The sequence below is a fragment of the Pleurodeles waltl genome, chromosome 4_2 (genome assembly GCF_031143425.1).
Source record: "Pleurodeles waltl isolate 20211129_DDA chromosome 4_2, aPleWal1.hap1.20221129, whole genome shotgun sequence".
NCBI lineage: Eukaryota > Metazoa > Chordata > Amphibia > Caudata > Salamandridae > Pleurodeles > Pleurodeles waltl.
In genome coordinates, this window is record NC_090443.1 from 419492087 (window position 1) to 419503988 (window position 11902).

The 11902-nt window shown below is 47.2% G+C and overlaps 1 long non-coding RNA gene across 1 annotated transcript in view; it reads left to right on the forward strand.

Moving 5' to 3' along the window:
* The window catches only part of LOC138292838 (uncharacterized), a 44637-nt gene extending 32995 nt beyond the window's left edge, over positions 1 to 11642 (forward strand). Inside the window, exons 3-4 of the long non-coding RNA XR_011202818.1 lie at positions 10754 to 10818; positions 10967 to 11642. This is a non-coding gene — a long non-coding RNA (uncharacterized lncRNA). The remainder of the gene's footprint in view (positions 1 to 10753; positions 10819 to 10966) is intronic.
* Positions 11643 to 11902: the final 260 nt, after the last annotated feature.

Genomic DNA, 11902 nt, shown 5'->3' on the forward strand with positions numbered 1-11902 from the left:
CCTGTTTCCTGGTGGTGCATGCTCTGGGGGTAGCCTGCCTCCTTCTTGCACCAGGAGCTCTGAAGAAATCTCCCGTGGGTTGACGGAATTTTCCCACTGCAACCGCAGGCAACAAAAGACTGCATCACCGGTCCTCTGGGTCCCCTCTCAGCACGACGAGCGTGGTTCCTGGAACTCAGCAACTCTGTCCAAGTAACTCCCACAGTCCAGTGACTCTTCAATCCAAGTTTGGTGGAGGTAAGTCCTTGCCTCCCCACGCTAGACTGCATTGCTGGGTACCACGTGATTTGCAGCTGCTCTGGCTCCTGTGCACTCTTCCAGGATTTCCTTTGTGCACAGCCAAGCCTGGGTCCCCGACACTCTAACTTGCAGTGCACAACCTTCTGAGTTGTCCTCTGGCATCGTGGGACTCCCTTTTCTGACTTTGGGTGGACTCCGGTTCACTCCTCTTCTAAGTGCCTGATCTGGTACTTCTGCGGGTGCTGCCTGCTTCTGTGAAGGCTCCCTGACTTGCTGGGAGCCCCCTCTGTCTCCTCATCCAAGTGGCGACATCCTGGTCCCTCCTGGGCCAGAGCAGCATCCAAAAACCCTAACCGCGACCCTTGCAGCTAGGAAGGCTTGTTTACGGTCTTTCTGCGTGGGAACACCTCTGCAAGCTTCTTCACGACGTGGGACATCCATCCTCCAAAGGGGAAGTTCCTAGTCCTTTTCGTTCTTGCAAAACACCAAGCTTCTTCCATCCGGTGGCAGCTTCCTTGCACCCTCAGCCGGCATTTCCTGGGCTCCTGCCCACTCTCGACACTGTCGCGACTCTTGGACTTGGTCCCCTTGTCTTACAGGTACTCAGGTCTGGAAATCCACTGTTATTGCATTGCTGGTGTTGGTTTTCCTTGCAGAATCCCCCTAGCACAACTTCTGTGCTCTCTGGGGGTTGTAGGTGCACTTTACACCTACCTTACAGGGTCTTGGGGTGGGCTATTTTTCTAACCCTCACTGTTTTCTTACAGTCCCAGCGACCCTCTACAAGCTCACATAGGTTTGGGGTCCATTCGTGGTTCGCATTCCACTTTTGGAGTATATGGTTTGTGTTGCCCCTATACCTATGTGCTCCTATTGCAATCTATTGTAACTTTACACTGCTTGCATTACTTCCTTTTGCTATTACTGCATATTTTTGGTATTGTGTACATATATCTTGTGTATATTTGGCATCCTCATACTGAGGGTACTCACTGAGATACTTTTGGCATATTGTCATAAAAATAAAGTACCTTTATTTTTAGTATATCTGTCTATTGTGTTTTCTTATGATATTGTGCATATGACACCAGTGGTATAGTAAGAGCTTTGCATGTCTCCTAGTTCAGCCTAAGCTGCTCTGCTATAGCTACCTTGTATCAGCCTAAGCTGCTAGAAACACCTCTTCTACACTAATAAGGGATAACTGGACCTGGTACCCACTACAAGCCAGGCCAGCCTCTTACATTGGTTGTGCAGCGGTGGGATAAGTGCTTGCAACTACTTACCACTTTGTCATTTTGTACTTTTCATAAGAGAATAATATACAAAACAAGTTCAGTGTATGCACACCTAACCAAAAAGTTTTGCTTTTCTTCTCTTACACTATCTGCTAAGTGCTGAAAAGTACTTCAAAACTTTCTAAAACATTTCAAAAAGTTGAAAAAGTTTTTTATCCTGTTCTTTAAAAAGTCCTGAAACTTTTTCTCTCTTTTATCTGTCTCTAAACCTTCTTCTATCATGTCTTGTGTAGGAACTCCTCTTAATTTGGTCAATACAATTTATGACCACCTTAACTTTAAGAGCCTAAGGAGTCTCTGCATTGATAGAGGTTTAGTGGTAGGAAAGAACCCTACTAGAGAATTTCTGTCTAATATGCTTATTGAGAATGATAAGGCCCAGGGTGGCACCTCATCTGAAAAGTTGATAGATAGCTCACACTCTGACTCAGGGGAGCCTCTTGAGAGAGTGGTACAGGGTTCTCCTCCTAATCTGCCCCTTAGCAGACACCTAGCATTACTGGTAGTAACAGAAGCTCCCATCATAGTCTGGATGTTTTTGTTCCTGAAGGCCAGGTTGTTAGAGTGCCAACTGTTAGGGACAGGTCTCCCTCTGCTCATTCCAATATTTCTTCTGTGTCAAAACATTCCCAACCCACCCACCCTGATGACAAAATGTTAGAAAGGGAACTCAATAAGTTGAGAGTGGAAGAGACCAGGCTGAAGCTTAAACAGCAACAGCTGGCTCTAGACAGGGAATCCCTAGACTTAGAGAAGGAGAGACAGAGGTTGGGGTTTGGACCCCATGGTGGCAGCAGCAGTATTCCTGATAGTAATCCTGTTAGTGAGCATGATTCCAGGAATCTGCACAAGATAGTTCCCCCTTACAAGGAGGGGGGTGACATTAACAAGTGGTTTGCTGCACTTGAGAGGGCCTGTATGGTACAGGGGGTCCCTCAAAGGCAGTGGGCTGCTATCCTATGGCTATCTTTCAATGGAAAGGGTAAGGATAGGCTCCTTACTGTGAGAGAAAGTGATGCCAATAATTTTGCAGTTTTGAAGGATGCACTCTTGGATGGATTTGGCTTAACCACTGAGCAATACAAGATTAAGTTCAGAGAAACCAGAAAAGAGTCCTCACAAGACTGGGTAGACTTTGTTGACTATTCAGTGAAGGCCTTGGAAGGGTGGTTACATGGCAGTAAAGTTTCTGACTATGAAAGCCTGTACAATCTAATCCTGATAGAGCATATTCTGAATAACTGTGTGTCTGATTTGTTACACCAATATCTAGTGGACTCAGATCTCACCTCTCCCCAAGAATTGGGAAAGAAGGCAGACAAATGGGTCAGAACAAGAGTGAACAGAAAAGTTAATACGGGGGTGACAAGGATGGCAAGAAGAAGGATGGTAAGTCTTCAGACAATGGTGGGGAAAAATCTAAAAATTAGTCTTCATCAGGCCCCCAAAAACACTCTGGTGGGGGTGGTTGGCCCAAATCCTCTTCTAATCAAGTAAAAAAGACATGGTGCTCTTTATGTAAAGTAAAAGGCCATTGGACAACTGATGCCAGTTGTCCAAAGAAAAGCACCAAACCTCCCACTACCACAACCCCTACTGCAACCTCTAGTGCCCCTAGTAATAGCAGTGGTGGTGGGGGCAAACCTACTAATAGCCAATCCAAGGGAGTAGCTGGGCTCACTTTTGGTAATTTAGTTGGGGTTGGTCTTGTTAGGGAGACCATAGAGGCTGTGCTAGTCTCTGAAGGTGCCATTGATTTGGCCACCTTGGTTGCTTGTCCCCTTAATATGGATAAGTACAAGCAACTTCCCCTAATCAATGGTGTTGAGGTTCAGGCCTACAGGGACACAGGTGCCAGTGTTACCATGGTAATAGAGAAACTGGTACACCCTGAACAACACCTACTTGGTCACCAGTACCATGTGACAGACGCTCATAACAACACTCTTAGCCACCCCATGGCTGTTGTGAATCTCAACTGGGGGGGGTTACTGGTCCAAAGAAAGTTGTGGTTGCTTCAGATTTACCTGTAGACTGTCTACTAGGAAATGATTTAGAGACATCAGCTTGGGCAGAAGTGGAGTTGGAGGCTCATGCAGCAATGCTGGGCATTCCTGGGCATATTTTTGCTTTGACAAGGGCTCAGGCCAAAAAGCAAAAAAAACAGGGTGACTTGGATCCTGGAACAATGGACCAAGTGCTCCCTAAAGCTAGGGGTAGCAAGTGTAAATCCCTACCCACTATCCCTCCCTCTACAGATGATTCAACTTCAGAGGAAGAAGAATTTCCCCCCTGTGCAGAACCTTCACCAGAGGAGCTGGCAGCAGACACTGCTGAGCTTTTGGGTGGAGGGGGGCCTGCCAGGGAGGAGCAGAGTGTGGCACAGCAATCCTGTCCCACATTAGAGGGTCTCAGACAGCAAGCTGTCAAACAGCAAAATGGGGATGTCAGTGACTCACATAGAGTTTACTGGGAGGACAAACCCTTGTACACAGAGACAAGGGACCCAAAACCTGGAGCAGCCAGGAGATTGGTCATTCCCCTGCAGTACAGAGAGTTCCTCCTAACTCTGGCACATGACATTCCTTTGGCTGGACATTTGGGTCAGATTAAAACATGGGAAAGGCTTGTCCCCCTGTTTCACTGGCCTAGGATGTCAGAGGACACAAAAGACTTTTGTAAGTCCTGCGTGACCTGCTAAGCCAGTGGCAAGACTGGTGGCACTCCAAAGGCTTCCCTTGTTCCACTGCCTGTGGTTGGGGTTCCCTTTGAAAGGGTAGGGGTTGACATAGTTGGCCCCCTTGACCCTCCTACTGCTTCAGGCAATAGGTTTATCTTGGTGGTAGTGGACCATGCCACAAGATATCCTGAAGCTATTCCTCTAAGGACCACTACAGCACCTGCAGTGGCAAAAGCCCTCCTGGGAATCTTTTCCAGGGTGAGCTTCCCAAAAGAGGTTGTATCAGACAGGGGTAGCAACTTTGTCTGCATACTTGAAGGCCATGTGGAAGGAATGTGGTGTAAAATACAAATGCACCACACCTTATCATCCACAAACAAATGGACTGGTAGAGAGGTTTAATAAAACTGTCAAAGGTATGATAATGGGACTCCCTGAAAAACTCAGGAGGAGATGGGATGTCCTGTTACCTTGCCTCCTTTTTGCTTACAGGGAGGTATCCCAGAAAGGAGTGGGCTTCAGCCCCTTTGAACTCCTCTTTGGGCACCCTGTAAGAGGTCCCCTAACACTTGTAAAGGAGGGTTGGGAACATCCTTTAAAAGCTCCTAAGCAAGACATAGTGGACTATGTACTCGGCCTAAGATCCAGAATGGCTGAGTACATGAAAAAGGCCAGTAAAAACCTTCAGGCCAGCCAAGAGCTCCAAAAGCAATGGCATGACCAGAAGGCTGTTCTGATTCAGTACCAACCAGGACAGAAGGTGTGGGTATTGGAGCCTGTGGCCCCAAGAGCACTCCAAGACAAATGGTGTGGACCCCATCTCATTGTTGAAAAGAAGGGCGAGGTCACCTACTTGGTTGACCTAGGCACTGCCAGGAGTCCCCTTAGGGTGTTCCATGTTAATCGCCTAAAACCCTACTATGACAGGGCTGATCTCACCCTGCTCATGGCAACAGATGAAGGACAGGAAGAAGAGAGTGACCCTCTCCCTGATCTCTTCCACAGAACAGGATGCTCTAGTGGAAGGTGTAGTTTTGGCAGACTGTCTTACTGCTGAGCAGAAAGACAACTGCATAAATCTCCTAGGTCAGTATTCTGAACTCTTTTCAACTGTGCCAGGCACCACATCTTGGTGTGAGCACACAATAGATACTGGAGACAGCATGCCTGTCAAAAGTAAAATCTATAGGCAGCCTGACCATGTCAGGGACTGCATAAAACAAGAAGTTCAGAAAATGCTTGAACTAGGAGTGGTTGAACATTCTGAAAGCCCATGGGCCTCTCCTGTGGTGCTTGTACCAAAGCCTCACTTCAAAGATGGAAAAAGGGAGATGAGGTTTTGTGTAGATTACAGAGGTCTCAACCAGGTAAGAAAAACTGATGCTCACCCTATACCCAGGGCAGATGAGCTCATAGATACACTGGCATCTGCCAAGTATCTAAGCACCTTTGATTTGACTGCAGGGTATTGGCAGATCAAGTTATCAGAGGATGCTAAAGCAAAAACTGCATTTTCGACTATTGGAGGGCACTACCAATTCACAGTAATGCCCTTTGGTTTGAACCATGCACCTGCCACTTTTCAGAGGTTGGTGAATACAGTCCTGCAAGGGTTGGAGGCTTTTAGTGCAGCATATCTAGATGATATAGCTGTCTTTTGCTCCACCTGGGATGATCACCTGGTCCACCTGTGGAAAGTTTTAGAGGCCCTGCAAAAGGCAGACCTCACTATCAAGGCTTCAAAGTGCTAGATAGGGCAGGGGAAAGTGGTTTATCTGGGACACCTGGTAGGTGGAGAACAGATTGCACCACTTCAGGGGAATATCCAAACTATCATAGATTGGGTTCCCCCTACAACACAGACCCAGGTGAGAGCCTTCCTAGGCCTCACTGGGTATTACAGGAGATTCATTAAAAACTATGGCTCCATTGCAGCCCCACTTAATGATCTCACTTCCAAGAAAATGCCTAAAAAGGTATTGTGGACAGCTAGCTGTCAGAAAGCTTTTGAGGAGCTAAAACAGGCCATGTGCACTGCACCTGTCCTACAAAGCTCATGTTACTCCAAAAAATTAATTGTTCAAACTGATGTATCTGAATTAGGGGTAGGGGCAGTCTTATCACAACTCTATTCTGAGGGCCAGGATCAACCTGTTGCTTTTATCAGCAGGAGGTTGACCCCTAGAGAAAAGCGTTGGTCTGCCATAGAGAGGGAGGCCTTTGCTGTGGTCTGGGCACTGAAGAAGTTGAGGCCATACCTGTTTGGCACTCACTCAATTGTTCAGACAGACCACAAACCTCTACTTTGGCTAAAACAAATGAAAGGTGAAAACCCTAAATTGTTGAGGTGGTCCATATCTCTACAGGGAATGGACTATACAGTGGAATGTAGACCTGGGAGTACCCACTCCAATGCAGATGGACTCTCCAGATATTTCCACTTAGACAATGAAGACTCATCAGGTCATGGCTAGTCTTATTGTCCTTCTTTTGGGAGGGGGGGGGGAGTTGTGTAGGAAAGTACCATCTTGCCTGGCATGTTACCCCCATATTTCACTGTATATATGTTGTTTTAGTGTATGTGTCACTTGGACCCTGCCAGCCAGGGCCCCAGTGCTCATAAGTGTGCCCTGTATGTGTTCCCTGTGTGATGACTAACTGTCTCACTGAGGCTCTGCTAACCAGAACCTCAGTGGTTATGCTCTCTCTGCTTTCCAAATTGTCACTAACAGGCTAGTGACCAATTTCACCAATTCACATTGGCATACTGGAACACCCTTATAATTCCCTAGTATATGGTACTGAAGTACCCAGGGTATTGGGGTTCCAGGAGATCCCTATGGGCTGCAGCATTTCTTACACAGGCCTGCCAGTGCAGCCTGAGTGAAATAACGTCCACGTTATTTCACAGCCATTTACCACTGCACTTAAGTAACTTATAAGTCACCTATATGTCTAACCTTCACCTGGGGAAGGTTGGGTGCAAAGTTACTTAGTGTGTGGGCACCGTGGCACTAGCCAAGGTGCCCCCACATCGTTCAGGGCAAATTCCCCGGACTTTATGAGTGCGGGGACACCATTTCACGTGTGCACTATACATAGGTCACTACCTATGTATAGCGTCACAATGGTAACTCCGAACATGGCCATGTAACATGTCTAAGATCATGGAATTGTCACCCCAATGCCATTCTGGCATTGGGGAGACAATTCCATGATCCCCCGAGTCTCTAGCACAGACCCGGGTACTGCCAAACTGCCTTTCCCGGGGTTTCACTGCAGCTGCTGCTGCTGCCAACCCCTCAGACAGGTTTCTGCCCTCCTGGGGTCCAGCCAGGCCTGGCCCAGGAAGGCAGAAAAAAGGACTTCCTCAGAAAGAGGGTGTTACACCCTCTCCCTTTGGAAAAAGGTGTCAGGGCTGGGGAGGAGTAGCCTCCCCCAGCCTCTGGAAATGCTTTGATGGGCACAGATGGTGCCCATCTCTGCATAAGCCAGTCTACACCAGTTCAGGGATCCCCCAGCCCTGCTCTGGCGCGAAACTGGACAAAGGAAAGGGGAGTGACCACTCCCCTGACCTGCACCTCCCAGGCGAGGTGCCCAGAGCACCTCCAGCGTGCCCCAGACCTCTGCCATCTTGTATTCAGAGGTGTGCTGGCACACTGGACTGCTCTGAGTGGCCAGGGCCAGCAGGTGACGTCAGAGACTTCTTCTGATAGGCTCTTACCTGTGTTACTAGCCTATCCTCCTTCCTAGGTAGCCAAACCTCCTTTTCTGGCTATTTAGGGTCTCTGCTTTGGGGAATTCTTCAGATACCGAATGCAAGAGCTCACCAGAATTCCTCTGCATCTCCCTCTTCACCTTCTGCCAAAGGATCGACCGCTGACTGCTCAGGACGCCTGCAAAACCGCAACAAAGTAGCAAAGACGACTACTGCAACCTTGTATCGCTTCATCCTGCCGGCTTTCTTGCCTGTTTCCTGGTGGTGCATGCTCTGGGGGTAGCCTGCCTCCTTCTTGCACCAGGAGCTCTGAAGAAATCTCCAGTGGGTCGACGGAATCTTCCCCCTGCAACCGCAGGCAACAAAAGACTGCATCACCGGTCCTCTGGGTCCCCTCTCAGCACGACGAGCGTGGTCCCTGGAACTCAGCAACTCTGTCCAAGTGACTCCCACAGTCCAGTGACTCTTCAGTCCAAGTTTGGTGGAGGTAAGTCCTTGCCTCCCCACGCTAGACTGCATTGCTGGGTACAGCATGATTTGCAGCTGCTCCGGCTCCTGTGAACTCTTCCAGGATTTCCTTCGTGCACAGCCAGGCCTGGGTCCCTGACACTCTAACCTGCAGTGCACAACCTTCTGAGTTGTCCTCCGGCGTCGTGGGACTCCCTTTTCTGACTTTGGGTGGACTCCGGTTCACTCCTCTTCTAAGTGCTTGATCTGGTACTTCTGCGGGTGCTGCCTGCTGCTGTGAGGGCTCTCTGACTTGCTGGGAGCCCCCTCTGTCTCCTCATCCAAGTGGTGACATCCTGGTCCCTCCTGGGCCAGAGCAGCATCCAAAAACCCTAACCGCGACCCTTGCAGCTAGCAAGGCTTGTTTACGGTCTTTCTGCGTGGGAACACCTCTGCAAGCTTCTTCACGACGTGGGACATCCATCCTCCAAAGGAGAAGTTCCTAGTCCTCTTCATTCTTGGAAAACACCAAGCTTCTTCCATCCGGTGGCAGCTTCCTTGCACCCTCAGCTGGCATTTCCTGGGCTCCTGCCCACTCTCGACACTGTCGCGACTTGGTCCCCTTGTCTTACAGGTACTCAGGTCCGGAAATCCACTGTTATTGCATTGCTGGTGTTGGTTTTCCTTGCAGAATCCCCCTAGCACGACTTCTGTGCTCTCTGGGGGTTGTAGGTGCACTTTACACCTACCTTACAGGGTCTTGGGGTGGGCTATTTTTCTAACCCTCACTGTTTTCTTACAGTCCCAGAGACCCTCTACAAGCTCACATAGGTTTGGGGTCCATTCGTGGTTCGCATTCCACTTTTGGAGTACATGGTTTGTGTTGCCCCTATACACACGAATTGCAACACTAAAAATTGTGTTTACATGATCACTTGTCCCTGCAATTTACAATATATAGGTATGACCACACGAGCAGTGAAACTTAGGATTAACGAACATCGCAGCAACATCAGATGTGGCCGTGCCACGACCAAACTGGCTTTACACTTCCTTGACAAAAGACATAGCCCTAACGACATGTGGTGGGTCGTGCTACAAATTGACTCACGCAACACACCGAACTCACTTTTTGAGTTAGAACAACGATGGGTGTTTAAATTACGCACCTACTTAAATGGTTTGAATGATGAGATTCCTTGGAATTGTCTTTCAAAATGATTGTTCACTGTATTTTTAGATTGTTGCAGTTACCACTGCTAATTCCCTAGAGTTTATTTCTTGTGATACTCTTTTTCCCTTTCTTGTGCAGTCTTTTCAGTGATTAACTTACGAGCTTTATTCTGTGATTTTTCTCTTATGATCAATAATTTTGATTTTGGGACAGCCTGTATCTCTTTAAGATACCATCCCTTACCCCACTAGGCCATGTGCAGACGATTATTATCCTCTTATTATTTTTCATTGATTTGCAGTCCTATTTCGTTGTCTGAAACTGTCAGATTAACGCATATTGCTGCTTTCTATTTTTAGATCTTTTTATGTTGACTCCGGTACCTCCTCCGAGTCTTTTTTCTCTTTCTATAATTCCTAGACCAACGCGTTCCGCGTTGCCTGACTGCCTGACCGGAAACTCTTAATCCCCAATTTCCGGCACGCTATGTACATCAAGCGCAACGGCCCGGGTTCCACTATTCTTCGGGAACCACGGACCGGGGTAGGTCTCTGCCTGGCCAGCATTGCTGCAACAAGTAAGTGCCCTGCTTTCCCCCCCCTCCTCGGGTGATTCTATACAGGTCCCGTTCCCGTTTTCGGGACCCGTGATATCTGCGGACTCCTCCTACGTTGTTCTGCCATTTGACAGTCAACATGGAGCCTTAAAACCTACGTCTCCTTACTCTGTTATATCGGCGACCGTTGACCGTATTGCTGTAAATACAGTACATTTATCGAGGAGACCAGAGTTACTCCTTTACTCTGACTTCTTCCTGTGCCTCGGTTTCCGTGAGGATGGACTCTACATTTTTAAAAAACTTATAAATTTAAAATTTAAACTTAGATAGTTATTGATATTTACCACTCCTTGTACCGTCTAGTGTTCTCTGTTAGACAGCACTTTATGTCTAACCACACTATGTAGTCTACTACCTGTATTTACTCCTATGGACCTTTCTGTCCCACAGCTATTTTACTGACATTCACTGCCTTATTCATTATTTTTGGTTTTCCATGCTCCGTGTGATCATACCAACTATGAAATTATGATTACTACATTTGAGACCCCCATGACAACACACATATACGTTACTTGATTGGATACTTGACCTATCTGTTAATTGATTCTGTTGTTTCATATTCCCCCTTGTTTAGACGTTGTTTAGCGCTGGACTATTGGTCCGTGTATTCCTAAGATGCTCGCCTTCAATTTTAGGACGGTAAGCTTGTACCCACAAGCACTTGCATGTGTGTTGCTCACGAAGTAATACTTGCACTGCACATCACGGCCGCCGTGTTTTCCCATGATATGTACAATGCTATGACTCGCCCCTATTGTGGTATAACCTTTGTACTTCTTTTTTGCAGGGCACGAGTTAGGAATTATTTATTCCATATTCATGTAAGTGATTATTACGCCTCCCCACTAATTGTTGGTTGAGAGGTATCTGTATTTACTTCCTTGCAAATATATGTGACCCTCATTACTCAGGAGATACATATAGTCACATAAGGTCCTGATGAAGCATCACTGGATCCGTTTGGACCACCAGGATGCGAAACATGTTGACCCATGAGGGGGTAGTTTTTGGAGAATTCCCAGACTCCTCTCCTCGATATGTTCTAATTTACAAGAGTGATTGATCTTAACTTCTTGATTCACTCTTCTGTTTCTAATTTTTAATCTTGGCCCTGACCGCTCATTGGGTCCAATAAAATCTACAGTCCCAGTGGCGTTTTTGAGAGTCAATTTTAACCACACAATTTTTTCTGATCTCCGTTGATTCTTTAGTCACCTTTGGGGTCACGGCACCACCATATATTAAGATCTCCGGCAAAGAGCCCCCCCATCAGGGGTGGTGCCCGTCAGACATTGCAGCGCCAGTCTGACGAGGAGCAGCGCCTATGATGAAGCATGACACCCTATGGGTGTGTGAGGCCTCTTGCTCCTAGAATTTAGGACCCTGGTCACTATATATATATTTTTTTGTCTCTTTTTTTGTTTTCTTTGGAACAGTGTATCGCTGATTTTCTATATTCACTTAAGGAGGATATACACTGGACCATAATTCCTCCTGATCCCTCCCTTATTCTCAATATATCAGTACAGCAGCTTAGCTGTGGGATTATCATTACCTCTCAAAACACCCACAATATGGATAATTTCCAAGGGTTGAGTTTTGACGACGATATAGTATCTACTATTTTACAGACCCCTTCTATTTTGGGAAATAATGGCGCTGGACCCTCTGGTCCATCTAAAGAAGAGTGGGACAAGTTGTCTGCACTCAAAAGAGACTTGAT